This window comes from Lissotriton helveticus, chromosome 1_1 (genome assembly GCF_964261635.1).
Source record: "Lissotriton helveticus chromosome 1_1, aLisHel1.1, whole genome shotgun sequence".
Lineage (NCBI taxonomy): Eukaryota > Metazoa > Chordata > Amphibia > Caudata > Salamandridae > Lissotriton > Lissotriton helveticus.
Window position 1 is genome coordinate 726784560 of NC_136057.1, and position 22772 is coordinate 726807331.

Consider the following 22772-nt stretch of genomic DNA (forward strand, 5'->3'; position numbering starts at 1 on the left):
TATACAGAAAATCCCTAACCAGTGCTTCAAGTTCTACCTAACTTTATATGCACTTAATTCCTTAGGCAAGTGATCTCACTGCAGTGTGGCTTCCATTTACCACCCGCTATTCTGCCCCCGGAGATTGCAAACAAACATAGAACAAGACAAACAGGTTTTGGTTAATACATAAAATCAGTACAAATCAAATAATCGATTCACGACTAACTATCTTAACTAAACCCTAACCACTACTCTGCTACCAAAAGAATACTGATAGAGCGCAGTTTCACCTGCTCGTTTACCATACTCACCTGGGCCCATAAAAACGTATACACTTTGAACAGGTAAACCTTACGCTAAACAGATGTTAATTTAACCTTTTAGGACCTATACCATTTGACTTACCAATCCTTGTCACCGGTACCTAGAGTCCTAAGGGATCAAGGGTGCTAGCATAATAGGCAGTAAATCAACATTTGCATTCATAAAATAACCACAGACTCGGGGAAGGTTTAAACACTTTATCTATGTAAATTCTTAAATGTCAGAGTCCATACCAATTCAATTAAAGCTCGTTCAATTAGGAAGGATATAATCAAAGCAAGATGATGTGAAAATATTACAAGGCTTTCTTTAAGCATTGAAACATAAGAAGGGTAAGAAAAGTGTAGCAGTACAATGACATACCCACACAATTTTATAATTACCTAGAATGGTGCGAAGACCAACCCTGGCCACGGGCTGGGATAAAGGACAGTACCCCGATAGTTCAGGTGGCAACAGGACAGGACAGGTGCAGACCAGATTCAGGATAAGTACGGACCAAATTGGATCAGGACAGGACCATCGCAGGTCAGGCCCAGCACCCAGAGCTAAAGTGCAACGCCAGCGTCACACTCTCTCTGCAGCTAACAGTCAGACCCCGATTGGGTTATCAAACTCCTTCCCAGAACCCTGATTGGGTTATCGAATCTTCTGACAGAGTGCTCCGCCAGCAACCTCTGCCCTCAATCGGCTATTGAGTACATTAAGTCAGTGACAGGTCAGCTATTCCGACAAGTCGGACAATTTTAACTAGCTAAGCCTACATTAGATAAACCATTTTCCAGGGCAGTGTACCACCCCCCAATGTTTGCAAGTTTGTGTATTCCCTCAATTTGATTGGTTACAAAGCTAGGAGAGGTCATCACACCATACCAGTTATAAGGTTAGTTCATGCATATATTCAAATGAATGTTCCCTCCCATGATTTTATTTTCCAATGCACTTTTATTCCACCCAACAATGTATGTTTCAATAACAAATACAATGTATACGAAGATTTGTAAGTTGTCTTCCTTTTTTAGGGTAATAGTTCATTTTCCCACGCGCACCGCAGGCAAGACTGTCTCTGGCAAAGGTTCAATGCCATGGCTTGTGGACTTGAGGGAATTCAGCACATGCGCGTTGAGAGTCTTAAGATGGAGTTCAGCAATGACACATCAGGCCCAAATACAAGCTAGTAACAAAGTCAACGAGAAACAATTTTAGAACAAAGAAAAAATTAATGCACTGTATACCACTTATCTCTACTCTATTCCCCTTACTTTATTTTAACTATAGCAATAGTGATTGGGCAGAACAGACAGGGTTTAGTACAAGCAGCAGTGCAAGCATCAGCATATGAAACATAGAGCAGCCATCTTTAGTTCTAGTGCGCAGAAGCAAAGATTTCCCACCAAAGCAGTGAATACGTCATGTCACGTGAGTGTGACAGACGGATGCGCATTAACATCCCACATTGCGATGGCCATTTAAGATCAGTTAGTAAAAGCACATAGGAAAGCTTTCCCTAGATACTAGAAATGTGTGGTGCATTATTAGTAAAACGAAACATGTTTATTAGTGCATTATGTTTTATTTTGAGAGGGTTGAATCCGAGCAAGTCTCTTTACGTGTGAAACCTTGCTCAATCAACGTGGTGGGGTAGAATAGAAACGATCAAAATGATGATCACATCAATGATTAACTATCTGGTCAGCATGCTCCCACTCCTCCTCACAGACGATTTCCACCGTAAAATAGATATTATGATCTCAAATTTCCTCTGTTGTGGAAAGAAAGCATGGATAAGCATTAAAAAACTAAGACTGGAGAAAGAGCTCTGAGTAGTAAACCTAGCAGTCTTTAAAACTTTCCAATTAGCGTTTCTAGCGAAACAAGGTTCTTACACGATAGCGCCGCTGGATGGCTACACACAGGCATGGTTGTAGGTGGAGAAAGCCTTATTAAATAACCTAAGCCCTCTCGCTCTGCTTACAGCAAACAGATACCCGTATACCTCAAAGCCAATCTTTAAAAACACTAAAAGTGCCCTAGTAAAGGTAGATGAAAAGCTAGAAAATAGCATTATAGGTTCGAAAAACGAGTCACTCTGGGCCAATAGCAGGATTCTATACAAGGGGAAAACCTTAACCTTTGAATCATGGATTGAGAAAAGGGATCTGCTACCCCCTCCAATTAGAAAACGAAACCTACCCCATCACTTTCACCGCCCTCGAGGAAAAACACAAACTGAATGATATTGAATTTTATAACTTCCTAAAAATCATATCAGCTTTGTCCAAAACCAAATTTTTGTCTCGCAACCATTAATTTTCCAGCTCGTATCTAAAATAAATACATTAGGACACCAGGTCTCACACCTCTACAAACTCCTCCGCCCTAAATCCATCAAGGTTAATGACAAGGCAGTTGCCTACTGCCTACTGGAATAACCAAAGTAAAGCCATTTTCAATGTCCATGAGTGGACCACAATATGGGCATCTGCTTCACGTAATAAGATCTCCCCAGTGCTCTCACAAACTAAGTTTTGGTTGCTTCACAAGGCTTCCTGGACCCCTGCACGATAACACTCATTAGGTCTCAGAGAGGAGGCAGTATACTGGTACTGTAACAAAGAAAAGGGGATCTAGTACACCTTACACCTTATCCTGTACTGCCCAGCTCTTAAAACATTCTGGGGTGAAATCTTTAGGTTTTTAAATAAAATGTTTGACTGCACTCTAACAAAAGAGTTTGCCACTATCACCACAGGATTTATGAGCATTGAACTGAAGTCAGCAGTTGACAGGGACCTTCTGGATTTACTACTGACAGCAGCAGTGAAAATGGTCCTCACAAACTGGAAAGACACTACTAAGACATCGTACAAAGGATGGTTCAACTGGATCACGCATCTTAGAGGAGAAGACAACATGTCACTACAGAACTCACCCTGGAAACCGGCCTCCAGAAGGATGTGGGAGTCCATGGTCACGTTCCTAGAATCTTTTGAGCCCCCATGAAAACGGGGTAGGCCGGGGAGACACTTTCTGGCACTCCATGTGAAGTCCCACCCTAGCAAGAATATAATTGGGCCCTAATGGTCCCATCCAATGTCAGACGTAATGTATAAGCAATGTAAATCTTGTGTGCCTGTCCTCTATCTCATCTTTCACCCTTTGCTTTCATGCTCCTTTCTTTTTTCCTTTCCTTCTTGACTGTTAAGACAGGTAGGGAATGCACAGAATTATATAGGCAAAAGCGAGTGGATGAAAAGATACAAACTCTGTTTCAGAATTTTTAATGTGTTCTTGTCTTAAAAATGTAATAAAACATGTTGAAATAATAGGCATGTGTATCATGCAGTGGCGGCTCCTTAAGGGAGTGCGGCGGCCAATTTGGCCTTGCAGCTCGCGCAATGTAACTCGTTTTTATTTATTTATATACACAACTCCGTTCGGCCGCATTCAGAAGTTTACTAGCCCCCCAGCATTGCGGGGGGCCGAGCTCCAGGGCCCCCCTAGGCACACACAGTAGATTAGCTAAAAGCAGTGTTAGTCTGGTACGTACTTTCAAAGTAACCCCCGCCGCTGCGCCTCATAAATTAAACGTGCGTAAGTACGTGATGCAATTTTGGCGGCATGCAGCTGCGTGGTTTTCAGCCTCAGTGTGAGGCATATCTGGTGGGGGCAGGGCTGGGTCAGTATGGTCAAGCACTCTGTAAACTGATCCCTTGCACTAAAACGGGAAGAAGACCATCATTTTATAATTGCTGGCCTTGGTCTTCTGCAGCCCGCCCCTTCCAGTCACTGAAGCTGCAGGCTTCAGGTGAGTGGAAGACAACTAGCAGGATTCCCTGGCAGGATAGCTGTAGTTAGTCACAAGTTATTGTTAATGTGTGTGCTCTTTACTTCATAGCTGCGAGGTTTCAGATTGATATGTGTGAGACATTGTCATGACATTGTCATGAATTTAGTGTAATTATGAGTGAAATTTCAAATGCTATGTGTGACGCTTTCTCTCGAGCATAATTGAGCAATAAAGACGAGGGAAACGTATAACTATCATAAATCACATCCATCTTTGGACCCAGGCCGAGTATGCAACAGGGCGCAAGAGGCCCCTACACAGATCTCAGCAGAGAGCAAACTCTCGGATTCCAGCTGTCGCAGACACAGCATGGTATGATTGTGCAGCCCCTCTTAACACACTACAAGGGTTAGCCAGGGAAAGGCAGCAGCATTCTCAGAGAATGATTTTATTTTGATTTGACTTCAGGAGGTTTATAGAGGGTGAAGGAGTCCTGAGGAAGTCAGGGCGCCTCGTATTAAACATTTAGTATGTATTACCAGAGATGTACAAGAGGGAATACACACAGTATAATATTCCTTAAAGGCCCAGACATTAATAGTGGGGTACAATGCCAGCTGCACAACACACGAGCGTTACCACAGCAGTCAGAAATACCCCAGTGGGATCTGCCACCTCCAAGAGAGGACATGTCGTGGGTTAAAGGTCACTTTCTTAGAGACCAATAATTAAGGGGGCAGCAGCAGCAGCAACGGAGCCAGGTACCGGGGCTGAAAGATGGAAAATGGATCAGGCCAAATATTTGTCGTTTCCCTCATTCGGACTGAATGAATACTTGTTTTGTATGTAGTGCCTAGTGTGTCATACTTTTTTTTTTTTATTTCAACAAATTTTTATTGAGAGATTTTTATACATACAGTACAGTGTATATACAAAGAGGGTGGTACAGCTGTTCAATTGCCGCCGGTGGGTTTACATTAGGCGTGTCGTGAGATCAAGGTCATGGTCTGTGCATGCGCGCCAGAGCGATGATCTGACTAGGCTAGCTCTGGCGAGCTTGAGTACTACCCTCTGGTAGAGGAAGTAGCAAGAATAGTAAGAAAGAGAGAAAAGAGAGGTAGAGGAGGTGGGAGGACGGGTGCTATATTTTTGCTTTCCCCGTGCCCGGGCTTTCACCTGTATCGGTGTGTGTTGCTCACAGAGGTTTGAAGGAGACTAGGTGTTTGTCCAGGGCGCTCCACATCTCCCCTCTTGCTGTGTGGTTGGGTGAGTAGTTTGCTGTTATATTGTCTGCCCCCCTAAGGAAGGTAACCCAGTTGAGCCAACTTTTGAAGGAGGCCTTTCCGGTGTCCTTCCAGTTTGTGAGTACTGTTTTCACCGCTGCGGTGAGCAGGAGGTCTATCAGGTCTCTGTCCTCTTTTGTTTGGGGCTCAGGAGCCATGAAAGCTGTGACTAGTCCTATGAAGTTATCTTGTATGGGGTAGCCTACCAGGGTGTTTATGAATTCCCTGACCATGGTCCAGAATGACTTTACTTTGGAACAGTTGAGGATCAGGTGTGCTAGATCCCCTTTTTCCTTGTGGCAATTCCAGCACGTGTCGTTCTCTCGGATCCCGGCCGCGGCTAGGCGGGCCGGGATCCAGAATGCTTTGTGGAGTAACCAGTATTTAGTTTGTGCGAGTTGTGGTGTGACTTTGTTTTTGAGTGCTGAGTCGCACAGGGAGCTTTTTTCCCTGTCACTGAGGCTTCTGCCTAGTAGGGTTTCCCAGGATTCCAGGGCTTTGGCATTCAGCCTCGATTTCGTCGGGCTAAGTAGTTTGTAAAGGTGGGCTGTCTGGTGGCCAATCTTGTTTAGGTTTGTCATGTATTCGAGGATGGATGGGGTCACTTTACTAAGATTTGCTTTAGATATTGCCGCTTTGATTTTTAGGAAGGCGTAGAACTCTGTGTCTGGGATGTCGTGTAAGTGCTTGATTGTGTCGAAGTTGAGTGGTGAACCCAGTTTCTCTTGCTGGTGGGGGGAGGTGATCCACCGTTTGTACGAGTCCTTCATGTCTAGTGTCCTGTCTTTGTATTTTATCCTGGTGTTATGCCAGATGGATTCCCTATTTGTGTGTCTAATGCCTTATTCCAGTTTCTTATCTACCCTAAGGAGGGCGGCCCTAGTGTTCTTAAGGATAGTTTTGTTGGCTTCCGGATGTCTGTTTGCCGTTAGTATGGCTATGGGGTCGAGGCCATCTAGGGAGGCTTTTTCGAGTGCCAGCCACACTGGCGTGTATTCTTGCTCCGGAACCACCCAGTAGATCCCTTGTTTGGCTAGGCATGCGGAGTGGAATGTTTTGAAGTTTGTGAGGTTGAGCCCCCCGAGATTCTTGTTGAGTCTGAGTTTCTGTAGGCTTATCCTGGGCTTTTTATCCCTGCAAATAAATTTGTTATCTAGCTGTTTATGGAAGTCATCTGTTGCTATGAGCGGGAGCATACTGAGCGTGTAGTTAACCATGGGAGTTATCATCATCTTAATTGATTCAACGCTCGCCCACCAGCTTGTGATCCTCGGTGACCACGTGTCTAGTTTCCCTTTTATTTTCTTCAGTAGCGTGGTTTCGTTGTGGTCCAAGGTGGATTTAAGGTCTCTGCCAAAGTATAGGCCGGGGTACTTCAGGAACTTCGTTTGCCAAGTCAGCCCTGAGTTCCCTAGGACTGTTTTGGTAGTGTGTACATTCAATGGTTTGCATTCCGACTTGTCCCTATTTAGCTTGTACCCTGAGACCTGCGCATATTCCTCGATGGTGGACATTAGGGCTGCTATGGATGGGCCTGGGTCTTCTGTTGTGATCAGTATGTCGTCAGCATATGCCGCTAGTTTGACCGTGGACCCTCGGATCGGAATGCCTTTTATTTCTGCGTTGTCTCTGATCATGGCCAGTAGGGGTTTGAGTGCTAGAAGAAAGAGGGCTGGGGATAGAGGGCATCCCTGTCTGGTTCCCCTGCCTAGGGTTAGTGGTTCCGACATACCTCCATTGACCACCACACGGGCTCTCGGCTCCTTGTAGAGATCCATCACCATTTTCCTGTAGTTTACCCCCAATCCGAATTTTGTCATGCAGCAGTCCAGGAAAGGCCAAGATACTCTATTGAACGCCTTCTCGGCATCCAGAGCGATCATGACTGCTGGTACCTTATTGTTCGAGGTGTGGTTGATTAGGTGGCATAGGAGACATGTGTTGTCACTGGCCATCCTGTTCTTGAGGAAACCTACCTGTGAATTCCGGATCAGGTTGGGGAGCTGCGCGTTTAATCTTGTCGCAAGGACCTTTGCGTAGATCTTACAGTCTACGTTGATCAGGGAGATTGGGCGGTAATTTTGTGGGTACTGGGGGTCCTTGCCTTCCTTGGGGATGACTATTATGTTTGCTTCGGACATGGATTGTGTCATGTTTCCGTTTTGGACGCAGTGCGTGAAGACTTCCACCATTGTGGGTTTCAAAAGATGGAGGAAGTGTTTGTAGAACGTGGCTGTGTAGCCATCCGGACCCGGCGCTTTATTGTCTTTGAGTGAGGCGACTGCCCTTCCGACTTCTGCCCCCGTTATATCGCTTTCCAGAGAAGATTTCTGGTCCTCTTTCAGGCTAGGTAGTTTTAGTCTTTCTAGGAGGCCTGTGCCCCCGTCTGGCTTGAGGTCTTTGTCTGTCTTGTAGAGTCCCTCATAGAAGTTCCTGAAAACCTCGAGGATCTTTTTGTTTGCTGTTTGCGATTTGTTTTGGCTATCCGTTATGGCGGCGATGGCGTGTTGCCTCTTTTTGCTTTTAAGGTATGAGGCAAGCGCTTTGCCTGCTTTATTGGCCGTGCATAGGTTTATCAACTTGTATTTGTTAAGCCACGCCCCCGCTCTCTCGTTCAGTATTTTGTTTAGTTCATACTTCTTCTTTGTTAGGTCGGTGAGGGTGTTGCCATCCGTTAGGTTGGCGCGGTGTCCCTTTTCCAGATCCCTGATTTGGTTTTCTAGCTCCGTTATTTTTTTATTTCTTTTCCTATTTATCCTGGCTTTGATGCTTAAGAAATTCCCTCTGAGTGTGGCTTTCAGTGCGTCCCACAATATGCTTTTGTCTGTATCTGCATTGTCGTTAAATTCAAGGTAGTCTTTAATGGCCCCCTCTATCTCTATGACATTGGCTGGGTGTTTGAGGATGTCGCTGTTCAGTCTCCATCTCCTAGCGGGTCTCTCGTTTGTTGTGTCTTCCGCTAAGTGTTAGGCTAATGTGTGCATGGTCTGAGATAGTTATCGGTGCTATTTCCGTATAGTCTATCAGGTGTGTGTGAGAGGCTGACATGAGGATGTAGTCTATCCTGCTGTATGAGTTGTGTGGGTGGGAGTAGAATGAGTAGTCCTGGCATCTTGGTGCTGTAATCGCCACGGGTCACTCAGCCGAAGCTTTGCACACAAGTTCTTTAGGGTGTTTGGTCCCTGGTGTCCCTGTTTCGTTCTCAGTAGGTGTCTGTTTAGTGTTTGGTCTAGTACCTGGTTGAGGTCTCCAGCCACCAGCAGGAGCTCGTCCTGGGGCAGGTTATCCAGTCTGGTTTCTACGCCTTTCCAAAATTCTTTGTTGTCTGAGTTCGGCCCATATATATTGGCTCTGTGGATCGTCTCTTCACCCCCTTTGAGGCTAATGATTAGGAGTCTACCTTCCTCGTCTGCGTAAGACTCATGTATAGTAAGTCTGGCTTTTTTGTTAATCAGGGTGATGACTCCCCTCTTTTTGTGTACTGCTGGTGAGCAGGCCTGGTCGCCTCTCCAGGTCGCCCTCAGACGTAATGCATCCTCGGCTGAGAGTTTGGTTTCCTGGAGGACGCTGGCTGTCTTTGAGAAGCAGAGTTTGCTTGACTATGTCAGGCATATGACTGTGTGGCTGGAGAATTTGCCCCACCAAACGCTCGGCTTACTCGACATCTTATACAGGGTTAAATATCTGGGATCTGCTCTTTTTTGTCCTTCATGTCATCATAAGTCCTGGTGCTAACACAGTTAACACAAAACAGCCTGTTAAAAAATAAAAACCAATGAGTCAGTTGTTGTTTTGTTTATTTGTATAGTGAAAAGGGTTTTCAGAAGACTCAATTAAGCTCATAAAAATATAATTAACAGCGGAGCAAACTTCTCCCACATGCATAAAAGCAAAGACCTGGCTCGTGAAGTGAGTACCAGGGAGCCGGAGCCATTCCCTGGTGGAAGCCCCTGGACAAAGAAGTTCACAAAACAGCCCTTGAAATCTTCTTGCTTCAAGAACAAAGGAGCACACAGGGGCCCAAAGGGAAGAGCGAGTGGTACCAAACTTTGTGCCACAGCAAAGCATCATCAGAAGTGAGGAGAGAGGGCCAGAGAGCAGGACATGGAAAGGTCATGGCTGTAGGAATTGGAAAGCAGATGAGCTTGGTTCAAGTGAGGCAATATATCCATAGCAAAGAACAACCTTATAAATAAAGGCTCTCCCTTCCGCTTTCAGGTATGAGTGCTCAACTTTGCAATAATTTGATCTTCTTCCACTTCACAGCAACATTTCAGGAGAGGTCTCTCAGTCCAAATCAGCCGTAGCTTAGTGTACGAAAACAGCAGTGAAGGGCCTGCATTGTGTCTGCGGAAGCATTTAGAAATGCCTGGGTTCCTGCAGGAAGTATAGTGTCACAAGAAGAGACGAGGTAACTAGGCGCTACTAGAATGAAGCTGAGAGAGCGCAACTGACTTAAATGTATGAGTACATCACACTTACCTGTAGTAAGCACAAATCATGAGGAGAAATGCCATGAGTGCTAATAGTATCTGCAATTATATTTTGAATGTATAGCTAATGTAGAGATTTAAATAGAAGTGGAACTAATACAGAAATGTGTGACATTATATGACTTTATTAGACGTGATTATTTCTGAATTGCATGTCGTGAAGATGTTAAAATGTAAGATGGCAGGTGGTTAAAAGCAGAACGTGGTAGGCCTTAGGGCCAGAGCTGGAGGGAAAGGGAAGGTGGTTCTTTTCACGACACAAATTGTATTAAGGTTTTTGGTCATTGCATTAAATAGGCCATGATTTATAGAAATGTTTACTTAATAATAGAATAAGAGTATTAACATGTTTTAATTAAATGAAGAAGTTGAATGCTATAATCATAATGAGAAATATTGTAGGCCTGAAATGTTTTAGCATTGATTTACACGTACATGTCTGGGCTGAGAAATGTTGCAAGCCTTTTTCTTTTTAGAAGTCTATGAGAGTTGGGTTCTTGGCTACAGATATCTGTCTGCAAAGGAAGAGGGGGGATCCAATTATAAATGAATGAATAGAGGTCTGTTCAGTAGACGGCCTAGACATGGAGGAGGGTTTTGGAATGTTTAAGGGGTATCAGCGGGCCGGAGAAGAGTCTGAGAAGCAAGGTCAACTCTAACGCATGAGGCCCAAGACAAAGCATCATGGAAAAAGCCAGAAGTTGCACCACGTGAGGGGCGTTCCGCAAGGGGCGTCTCAAATGTTGTTGACTGTTTTGTATTAGGGACAGCACCCCTGGGTGGAGTTAGAGCAGAGACCTGAGGACCCTTTAGAGAGCGGATGGGTAGGCAGAGAGGGGTCATGACTGGAGAACTATAGGTTTTCACCAAGAGACTTAGAGTGAGTGACTTCCCTTGGGGGTCATTCACTGCTGACACCTTTGTTAGGTTGGGATTTGGTTAAGTAGGGATACCATCTAGAGCAGGGTAGGGACAGCCTAACCTTTGCGTTTTCCTCCAACCTAAATGAAGGAGAGATATGCGTCTATGCTGATAGCTTTATTATTCTTAGAACTTGTGTTAGTGATTTCTGTTGCTCGTCTGAGGGCTTTTCGAGAGCACATGTATGTAATTGGACCTGTGTATCTCGTGAATCTCATTCTGAGATGCTTGTATTTGCAGCTTATCATTTCTTTACAATAAACTTTTGAAAGCTAGAAGTTGTTTGTGATCTTTGGGAGTAGAGTCCTTTCTTGGGTGAACTAACTTGGAAATAGGTGCACTTTCTTTCCTTACAGACAGGCAACAAAGGTTCAGTCGACCAGATCGAGGTTTGGATCAATAGATATAAGGTATCGATCAAAATCTCGCCCTTTCAGTTGGTAGCTATAGAGGATGGTTGCCTTCTTGAGGACGGTGACCTAGGCCAGGTTAGCTTACCCCAAGGCCCCTAGAGATCGATGATCGGAAGAACAGCCCGCTGGAGAAGATCCGGATGACGTGAGACAGAAAAAGCAGCAGTATCGGTTGAGAGTGAGTATAAAGGGTTATGCGTGTTAGATTGCGGTGTTTTGTATTGTATCCATGTTGTAATGTCTGGCGGAGTTGAATGTCTGTAGAGTGACTGTGGAACAGGTTGTGAGCGCGCGCAACCGGTGGAAATCTTAAGTTCAAGGAGAGCTTAAGTGGTTCGGGTGTATCGGACACCCAGAGTAATTGTCAACTAGTGTGAAGGGGGTCATGAGGTACCATTGATCACCCGAGGGACCGAGATAGGGGGAACGTAAGAGTGAGTGCGTGAGTAACGGACGCTGGTCGGAAGTTACTGTGTGTGTAAGCAACCTATCAGAGAGACGATAGACATCTCGTCAGTTGTGTTGACAATTACAGATAGACTGTGGACGTACAGTCGAGAGAAGTGACCGCTTGGTCGGAAGTAGTCATTTTTCGGTGTATGAATGGGACGCATGCATAACCGGGAGACGAGTTGAGAAAGGAGGGGTGCTGCTGCGAAGCGGAGAAAAGTGACGTCAGGTGGTGTCGCGCAGTGATTGGCCGACCGGAGAAAGACCGCGCTGTGATAGGCCAGCTAGCGAAAACGTCAGAACAGGGTCGCGACGTGATTGGCCGACAGGAGAAAGACCGCGCTGTGATAGGCCAAGCTAGCAAAGCCGCGACAGGATTGGTGGATTGTCATCAGGAAGTAAACAGAATAGCGAGGCTGGATTTTGTGCGCATAATTATGAAGTGTTTTAAATGGCTGAAAGCAGTGTTTAAAAAAGAGAAGCGGGGATCGTATGAAGGGGAAGAAGCCCCGCCGGAGGGTACGCCAGCTCGTTACATGGCAGTAAATGTTGGGTTGCATACGATCCTTTGGATATCAGAGTGGAGTAAGATTACTGAAGGAAATGAGGAACTGACGTTCCCGAAGTACGGGACGTTCAGATTAGAGGTGTTACATCGATTAAAATCAGTCATGACCTCAATGAGACCCTTGCCTAGACCGACCCAGTTTGAAGCTCTTGAAGCATGGATTAGGGCAGCGCATGAAAAGAATATGAACAGACGACAAGAAAGGGTGAAAAGATCGGTAAGGGCAGTGCAGGATGCCAGGTGGGATGCGGATGCTAAAAGATGGAGAGTGCATAATTTGGAAATAAATAAACTGTACCCAGTGTTAGAGGCGCCAGTAAATAAAAGCCCCATAGAAGAAGATGATGAGAGCGAAACAGAGGACAGCCTGATAAACAGATTATTGACAGACAGGCCACCCCCGTATAATAGAGCAGGGGGAGAGGTCGAGAATACGGAAGGAGAAAAGGGGGGCAATGCAGGAGAGCATAGACCGCTTCCCAGTTCAGAGTGGGATCCTGAGCCAAAGAAAGAGCTGTCCCAGCCTAGTCAGGTGCAACAGGTAGTCGGGAGGTTTGTGGTACAAAGGGCGCCGGAAACGGAAAGCGCCACATCCTACCCATTACCAGATGCACTACAGGTACCTGTTACCATAGGTCCTATAATATCGATATATGACCAAGAGAGAGCAAGAGGGGAAGAACGGGTACGGAAAGACAGAGAAAGAGCAGAGAAGGCAAGGAGGAACGATACCACTAATTCCCCAAGTCAGATGCCGATACCCAGAGAGTGGAGTACACCGATGCACACAGCAGGGGACCCAGGAGGAGATCCTGGGGGCCCTAGATGGCCAATGGATCTGAGGGGATCCGGACGAAAATCCTTTCAAGAGCTAAATGAGTACATGAAGCAGTGGGATGAGGCAGTGAAGGCTCAAAAGAGCATCAATGCTGCGGAAGCTGAAAGGGAAAGTCAGGACAGCCGAGCTCGGACTCACTGCGGGGCTGGGGAGAGTAGCCCGGAGTGGGACTGTAGAGAGAGTAGGGGAGTCACCCATTGGGCCCGGAATGGAGGTAGAACAGACCTGGAAAACGGGGGCCCCGGGAGTGAAGGGGTGGCGCGCCCAATACTCAGTGAAGGGGAGAGGAGAGCACAAGAGTACAGAAACAGCTTTAAATGTCCACACTGTGTGCCCGGCACCAGAGAACTGAATGGGAGTTGTGAGAGGTCGCACCATAGTCCCTGTGATGACGGCAATGAGCGCAGCCCAGGGAATATGGGGAACCAGGAAGGATCGTATCGGGTACTGAGCAATACGAGGCAAAGAGAGAGTAGCGAGCAGAGGGAAAATAACAGAGAGGTGTGCGGTGAGAGGAGAGAAGAAGAAGAGAGTGGGCAGAGAGAGAGTGGGGGTAACAGGCCCGTGTTCCATCACCTTCCTAGATCGGATGGCCGAGCATGGGACCTGGAGAGATGGGAGCGAGGGAGACCACCCATTAACTCTCCCGAGACCAAACGTAGAGCTCGAAGTTGGGATGGGAGGGAGACCAGTGAGCCCCCTTCGAAAGACATATTGCGAGCTGAGATAAAAGCCAAGAGACTCGATGTCTCCAGTTTAAGGTCAGACCTGGATGACATGGTAGATGGTACCCTGCCTTTAGAAAGAATGGAAATGTATGAACAGGATGAAATACTGTATATGGCAAAGGACATTACTCGAAAAGCGAGAGCAGTCCATGAGAAGTTAGTCGAACTAGCAGGCAAATATATGGTGGACTTGTCAAGAACCAAAGCATTACAGGGTAACCACAGGCTACATTACTCAGATCGAGACCTAGATGAGAGGAGAACGATTGGGCTGAAAACACACATAAGGGAACTGATTACTGGAATAAGGACATGGAGGGCACTAGATAAGTGGGAAGAGAGGTGGTCCAAGAAAGGGACCGGCAGGAGAAGCATGATTGGTATGACACCAGGACAGCAGGGAATAGAAGCTTACCCTTTGCGTGAAGTTGCAAATGGGAACTACGTACATGTCCCTTGGAGTAGGGGAGATTTAGCTGCTTTTACCACCTCTTTCCCCAAATTACGTGAAAGCCCAGTGGAGTGGTACAAGCAAGTGGAGAGATTTGTAAAAATCTCAAAGGTCCTTTGGATAGATCTGAACACGCTGTTTGACATTGTAGTACCAGGCGATCTGTGGACAGCATGCAAGGTTAGCGCTGAGTGGCCCACAACGGAGCCAGAGAGAGATGCCAAGACTAATGGGCCGTCCGAGACTGTGATGGCAAAATACGAGAGAGTGATGACTTGGCTGAAAGAGAAAGTGCCAATGCAAGACATAGATTGGGTCAGAATAGACCGAACAAGACAGGAACCCAAAGAGACAGTTCATGAATATTACGAGAGATTGCTGAAGGCGTTTAAACAGTATAGCGGCTTGGATGTAATGGATCCAAAAGACATAGGGCAATTTGTGTCCAAGTTCGTCCTGGGACTGAGACCGGATATTAGTTTAATGATTCAGCAACACTCGATTTGTTGGCAAACTAAACCCCTAGACGAAATACTGAGATATGCCAGGTACTGCTGTGATGAGATAGACTCTAAGGCTAAGAAACTAAAAGAAAAGTTGATGGTGGTACAGATGCAGGCAGCAGGGAAGGGGGGACAACAGCAACAGCAGCAAGGAACAGGTACAGGAGGAAAGAAGCAGTACAGTCAGAACAAGGGCAATGAGGAGAGTTCCACCTTTAGACCCAGAATAGACATAGCTGCCTTGAAGAAAACGACTAGGTGCCACCAGTGCAACGAGGTGGGGCATTGGAAACGCGAGTGCCCTTACAATGTAGAGATAGGAGAGCAAGAGATAGAGGAGGAAGAGGTCCAGAGCGCGCCTACAAGAGGGGTAACGCCATACCAAGGAAAGGTGCTCAAAGGGGGGGGGGCTCCTCCCCGAGCCCAGTTCCCGCAACCTCCTCGAGTAGGGAGTATGGGTAAGACCTATAGACAAATGCCCCTGTTTGTAGAAGGGGAAGAGTGCTATTATGTGGACCCATTAACCGGACAGAGAGTGGAAAGAGAAGACTGCACCCTCGGGGCAGCCTTGGAGGTAGATCAGAGGGGACCCTATGTGGAAGCAGAAGTAGCAGGGTGCCCTACGACATTTCTGGTGGACACAGGAGCCACTAGATCCACGATCAGATCAGCTGCAGTTCCAGACCTGCCCATGTCTGGAGAGACCATACAGGTGGTAGGGGTCGCAAACAGGAGAATAACCAGCCAATTGACAGAACCGGTACAGGTGAAAATAGGGAAGTACAGCGATGAGCACCAGTTTGTGGTTTGCGATTCAAGTCCTGTGTGTCTGCTAGGAAGAGACCTGTTGTGTAAATTGAATTGTACTATATACTGTACACCTCAGGGAGTGGAGGTATTGACCAATGATGATGATGCAGATTTCAAAGTTGCAAACTCTAGAATATGCGTGGAACTGTACCCTACTTTAACAGTAGAGGAGCTCCCCTGGGACTTGAGAGAGACAGTGGCACCAGAAGTATGGGATTTCACTGGGGAAGAGATTGGATTGGTCAAAGGGGTGGACCCAGTGAAAATTGTAGTGAAACCGCATGCTGAGTTCCCAAGAACACCCCAATACAAATTGACTCCAGAAACGATTGCAGGCATAAAACCCGTGATCGAGTCCATGATTAAACAGGGAATACTGAAAGAAATCGTGGGTAGTCCATGCAACTCCCCGATTATGGGTCTGCAGAAACCAAATGGGAAATTTCGGATAGTACAGGACCTTCGAAAGATTAATAACATAGTCGTTTCATGTTGTCCAGTGGTGCCGAATCCATCAGTGATACTGTTTCAGATTCCATTCCAAGCTGAGTGGTTCACTGTGATCGATCTTTGTCAGGCTTTCTTTTCGATCCCTCTGGACGAAGAAAGCCATTTTCTTTTCGCATTTAAGCTGGAAAATCGCGTCCTAACATGGTGTCGTATCCCTCAGGGGTATACAGAGAGCCCATCGATCTTTAACCAGCTTTTGAAGAAAAATCTTGAAAGTCTAGTGCTGCCCCAGAAGTCAGTTCTGGTCCAGTACATAGACGACCTCCTTGTGGCGTCAGAAACAGAAGAAGCTTGCAGGGAAGACTCCATTGCTTTGTTAAATCACCTAGCTGCCAATGGGCACAAGGTATCCCCGGGAAAATTGCAGTACTGCCTGACAGAAGTGCAGTATTTGGGACACAGAATTGAGAAAGGCAAACGAAAGGTGTCACCAGACAGGATAGAGGCGATCATGAAAATGAATGCGCCTAAGACTCAGAGAGAGGTCAGGATGTTCCTAGGGATGGTGGGTTATTGCCGACAGTGGATCGTGAACTTTTCACTGAAAGCAAAGCCCTTGCAAAAACTGACGCACAAAGAGGTGAGTGATCCGGTACCATGGGACAAAGACTGTTTGATGGCGTTCCTACAGCTGAGAGAGGACCTGTGTCGTGCTCCGGCATTGGGAATGCCTGATTACAATAAACAATTTTTTCTTTACTGTTGTGAGAGAGAAGGTTGCGCGTTGTCTGTGTTGGTCCAAATCCATGGGAATGCCCGTAGACCAGTTGCTTATTTCTCGGCTACTTTAGACCCAGTAGCCGCAGCGTTGCCCGGATGTCTCAAATCCGTTGCTGCAACGGGTGTCAGCATTGAGAGATGTGAAAATATCGTCATGGGGCACCCGTTAGAGGTGTGCGTGCCACATTCTGTTGAACTGTTGATGACCAGGACCAAAACACAGCATCTGACCAACAGCAGGCTCACGCGCTATGAGCAAGTTATTCTTGCTGCAGAGAATGTGACCCTCAAGAGATGCTCTGTTTTGAACCCTGCTACCTTGATGCCACTTCCAAATGATATTGAGGATGATGATGAATATACAGACCATGACTGCCTTGATGTGACTGAACTATGCACCAAACCCAGACCTGACATCGTAGATGAGCCACTGACTGACCCAGATGAAATTTTCTTTGTCGATGGCTCATGTGTAAGAGACGAAGTTGGGCAGTTGAGAGCAGCTTATGCTGTATGTACAATTACTGGAGTTGTGGAAGCTGGGTGCCTGGAAGGAGTACACTCCGCTCAGGTAGCCGAGATTATTGCCCTGACACGTGCTTGCTTGGCAAGCAATCAAATTCGAGTCACCATATACACCGACAGCCAGTATGGGTATGGGGTAGTTCATGATTACGGGCAGTTATGGTCTCAAAGAGGGTTCATGACTTCTTCAGGCTCTCCCATTCGCAATGGAGAGTTTGTGCGCCTGTTGTTAGAGGCATTGCAATGTCCAGCAAGTATCGCAGTTGTAAAGTGCACCGCACATACCAGAAATGAGGACTTTGTTTCGAAAGGCAATAGATATGCTGATGAAGTTGCGCGGTATTGCGCGGAACAAGGGTACTCTTTCACAGAGGTGGAAGTGGGTGGCATAAATGTAAGAACTGAATTAGCCATGATACTGGAAACTGTTGATACTTGGGATGAACTGTCAACCATGCAAGAAAATGCTCCTGATTCTGAAAAAGAAACATGGGAAAAGGCAGGATGTGTAATGGGTGAGACCCATTTTTGGGTCTCAGCAGACGGCAGAGCAGTGTTGCCCAATGAGATGGTGAGTCCAATGGCTAGACTCATACATGGTCCCGTACACTTAGGGAGAGATGCTATGCTGAGAGTGTTTAGACAAACTTGGTACAATCCTAAGTTTAGAATAGCAGCAGAAGCAGTGTGCCAGCGTTGTGTGACCTGCCAGCAGCTGAACGTAGGGAAAAGAACACCAGTTGCACTAAGTCACATAGGAAGGTCTGGAGGTCCATTCAATCGAATGCAGATAGATTTCATTGAAATGCCAAGGTGCAACCGCCTCCGCTATGTCCTGGTGATTGTTTGTGTGTTCTCCAGATGGGTTGAGGCATACCCTACACGTAGGTGCGACACCCTCACAGTGGCCAAGTTACTGCTCAGGGAAATCATTCCTCGCTTCGGGGTGCCGGCCTTTTTGGAATCAGATAGGGGAACACATTTTAACAGCGAGCTTGTGAAGATGGTCTGTGTAGCGTTAAATATCGACCAAAAGTTACATTGCAGTTACCGACCAGAAGCCTCAGGAATTGTGGAGCAGATCAATGGCACGATCAAGTCCAGAATAGCTAAAGTTTGTTCCTCAACGACTCTGAGTTGGCCTGACGCCCTGCCATTGGTCCTCATGAGCCTTCGTAGTACCCCAGACAGAAGGACAGGGTTGTCACCACATGAGGTGTTAATGGGGAGAGCAATGAGGCTGCCATCTGTCCCAGCTACTGCACTGTTAAATATCACAGATGATATGATCCTGGACTATTGTAAGGGGCTGTCTGACGCCATGCGTTCTGTGTCCCTTCAGGTGCAGGCTGCCGAGGTTCCAGCGTGCCAGGGCCCTTGCCATGACCTGTATCCTGGGGACTGGGTCCTGGTGAAGAAACATGTGAGAAGAAGCTGCTTGGATATTCGTTGGCGTGGGCCCTTCCAGGTCATCCTGATCACGAACACTGCTGTGAAGGTGGGAGGCCTGCCCAATTGGATCCACGCGTCACATACGCGAAGGGTTCCAGCACCTCTGGAAGAAACAGCTCCTCTCTCGGATAGACGTCCAGCAGAGGACCGAGAAGCCATAGAGGGGGCTAGCCAAGCTGTAGAGGTGCCAGCGGAAGCAGGGAACGAGTCTGACCAGGCTGAGGACGGTCAGTACAACAGCGAAACAGACGACGCTACAGAAGGAGAAAGCAGCTGGGAGTACGAGTCTGACCCTGACAGGTCTGAAAGAGAGCGAGAACAGACCAGAAGGAGAAGGAGTAGAAGGGCACGTGGAGAAGCTAATTGGCCGCAAAGAAGGAGCTCTAGCCTGAGGTCAACTCCAGAGGTAACCCTTCCTCCGATATCAGAAGACTCAGACCCGGAAGAAGGTGCTCAGGGCGCTGAAGCACCGGACCGAAGAAGGTCAAGAAGAGTGCGTGTGCCTAACAGAAGATACTCCACACCTGAGTGGACATATCTGGCGACAAATGTCTGTGAAACCGGAGACAGGGAGGATCCGAGCGGTGGTGGTGTCCAGTTCTGAGCCCATTATCACCGTGGAAATAAGACTGTTGGTACCCGGTGTCGAACAAGAAGGGTCACTAACATTCATGCTCCCCAGACCTCCCCGCCTCAGCAAGTTAAAACACATGTTCCTTTCAGAATTGCAATTCCCCGACTTTGGTACAACGATAACAGCACATGAAGAGCACAATCTTCGTTTGGAAATACTGAACTATGCTATTGAAGCTGCAACCACGAATCTGATAGTAGACTGTTAAAGAACTTTGTAAATAAAGCAAGCAGAAAAAAGAAGATTACCTAGCGCCCAGGAAGCAGAGAATTTTAGGGAACTTCCCTTGAGTTGATGGAGAAGGGCTAGGGTTGTCTTTTTGAACTGTTAAAGGACTTTTGCGAAGAAGGTTGTCAGCCTCCAGTTGTGCGGATACTAAAGACAAAAGGATTGAAAAGAGACTGTAAAGGAACGAGAGGAAAAGAACTTTTTGCTAAGATAAGAGAGAGCCATATTGTCTGACGAAATGGAGGCCGGCACCCAGAACCGAAGAGCTAAATGTATAATAGGTACACTAATAGTAGGAGTGATAATATTAATAGCTTTAGTGGTAACAATTTCTTATGTAAAGGGACATGAAGAAGAGGTAAAGGTAACTGATGCGAATTCTGTAGTAACGCTTACACCTACTGTTGCTGGTGAGAAAAGGGAAAACACTCAAGAGAAAGCGTTATTGGCTGCAGAAGCCCGCAGGTTACATGTAGACGAGTCCCAAGGAGACTTTAGGTCAAATGCTTATGCTAAACTCTTGTATGAATACGTGGATGCCATGGAGGTTAAGGATTGTTATGTCTGCATGCAGTTGCCGGCATCTGTAGATGAGGGTATTAGATACCATCACCTCCCGCTGACATATGGCATTACATGTAGCTTATTGCTTAGTATATTTTATGAGAGAGATAGTTTTGAATACTATTTCTCTAATTATGATTCAGTGTTGCCAGAAGTCCCAAATTATAAGCAGATGAACAAATGGGACTACTGGAAGAGTGAAGACAGATTGGCCAAGTTCTTCATTCCTTGGATTACCTTAGATACTTCACATGCCCGTAGAAATAACCTGACATGCAAGGTGTCAGAAGTCGAGAAGAAGTTCATAGGGCAGGTGGATGATCGTTACAGGAGACAAAAGATTTTGAAAAAATCAGGACAATGGAAAACAGATTGGACCGAGGAAGAGAAGTCACACAAGAGAAAGGGTAGTAGTGGTCCAATAGCTTTAGATAAAGCGAAGAGAGGGAAGCTATGTCTTCACCGAGCCAAAACGTATTATGAAAATGTATACGTGGGTGAAGTTGACTGTGAACATGCTTTTAATTTAGAGTACTACACTAAGGATTTCCTGAAGGGAATGCAAGTGATTCCAAATGTGTATTTTGTATGTGGAAGAAATGCTTACGTGAGACTACCTGACAACTGGTATGGATCATGTTACTTAGCAATTGTCTTCCCCAAAATATATCATGCACAAGACTTAGTGATCATTGAGGGCAAGACATCATCGAGGGGAAGGAGAGATGTAGGCGATGCAGAAATGGTTGGAGATGTCTTTGGAGCTATGTTCCCTCTTTTGGGAGTAATCCTTAATGATGTTAAAATTAGACGACTGGCAACAGTTGTCGACAGGTTGTCTGCCAGCACTGCTCAGTCCTTAATGTTGGTAGAAGGAGAGATGCAATCGATAAGGGCTATGGTTCTTCAAAACCGTCTTGCATTAGATGTCCTACTAGCAAAAGAGGGCGGAGTCTGTAAGGCTTTGAAGGTCCAGGAATGTTGCACTTACATTCCAGACAATTCGAAGCCCCTTGAGAAAGTTATTAAGAACATAACTAATATTCACAAAGAGATCGAAGACTTGAGTAGAGAAAATGTCTGGGAAAAGGTGGGCCACGGAATGAGTACAGTTGGAGGGTGGTTTTCCACCTTAGGCAAAAGCTTTGTATGGTATATTCTAAAGCCTATCATCATAATATTGATCTGTGGGATTATATTGTGGGGATTGGTGAGGGTATTCAAATGGTACAGAGCAAGAAGGTCAGAAAGGGCCCAAAGAGAACAGCTGCAGAGATTGGCTGCCATACAAGATAATCAGTACAGGAGCCTGAGGGCTCTGGAAGCGCAGAGAATGCCAGCAATAACTGCAGTTTAAATGTTAGTGATGACCCCGAGAGGTCATCAAAGGGGGGAACTGAGAGAGCGCAACTGACTTAAATGTATGAGTACATCACACTTACCTGTAGTAAGCACAAATCATGAGGAGAAATGCCATGAGTGCTAATAGTATCTGCAATTATATTTTGAATGTATAGCTAATGTAGAGATTTAAATAGAAGTGGAACTAATACAGAAATGTGTGACATTATATGACTTTATTAGACGTGATTATTTCTGAATTGCATGTCGTGAAGATGTTAAAATGTAAGATGGCAGGTGGTTAAAAGCAGAACGTGGTAGGCCTTAGGGCCAGAGCTGGAGGGAAAGGGAAGGTGGTTCTTTTCACGACACAAATTGTATTAAGGTTTTTGGTCATTGCATTAAATAGGCCATGATTTATAGAAATGTTTACTTAATAATAGAATAAGAGTATTAACATGTTTTAATTAAATGAAGAAGTTGAATGCTATAATCATAATGAGAAATATTGTAGGCCTGAAATGTTTTAGCATTGATTTACACGTACATGTCTGGGCTGAGAAATGTTGCAAGCCTTTTTCTTTTTAGAAGTCTATGAGAGTTGGGTTCTTGGCTACAGATATCTGTCTGCAAAGGAAGAGGGGGGATCCAATTATAAATGAATGAATAGAGGTCTGTTCAGTAGACGGCCTAGACATGGAGGAGGGTTTTGGAATGTTTAAGGGGTATCAGCGGGCCGGAGAAGAGTCTGAGAAGCAAGGTCAACTCTAACGCATGAGGCCCAAGACAAAGCATCATGGAAAAAGCCAGAAGTTGCACCACGTGAGGGGCGTTCCGCAAGGGGCGTCTCAAATGTTGTTGACTGTTTTGTATTAGGGACAGCACCCCTGGGTGGAGTTAGAGCAGAGACCTGAGGACCCTTTAGAGAGCGGATGGGTAGGCAGAGAGGGGTCATGACTGGAGAACTATAGGTTTTCACCAAGAGACTTAGAGTGAGTGACTTCCCTTGGGGGTCATTCACTGCTGACACCTTTGTTAGGTTGGGATTTGGTTAAGTAGGGATACCATCTAGAGCAGGGTAGGGACAGCCTAACCTTTGCGTTTTCCTCCAACCTAAATGAAGGAGAGATATGCGTCTATGCTGATAGCTTTATTATTCTTAGAACTTGTGTTAGTGATTTCTGTTGCTCGTCTGAGGGCTTTTCGAGAGCACATGTATGTAATTGGACCTGTGTATCTCGTGA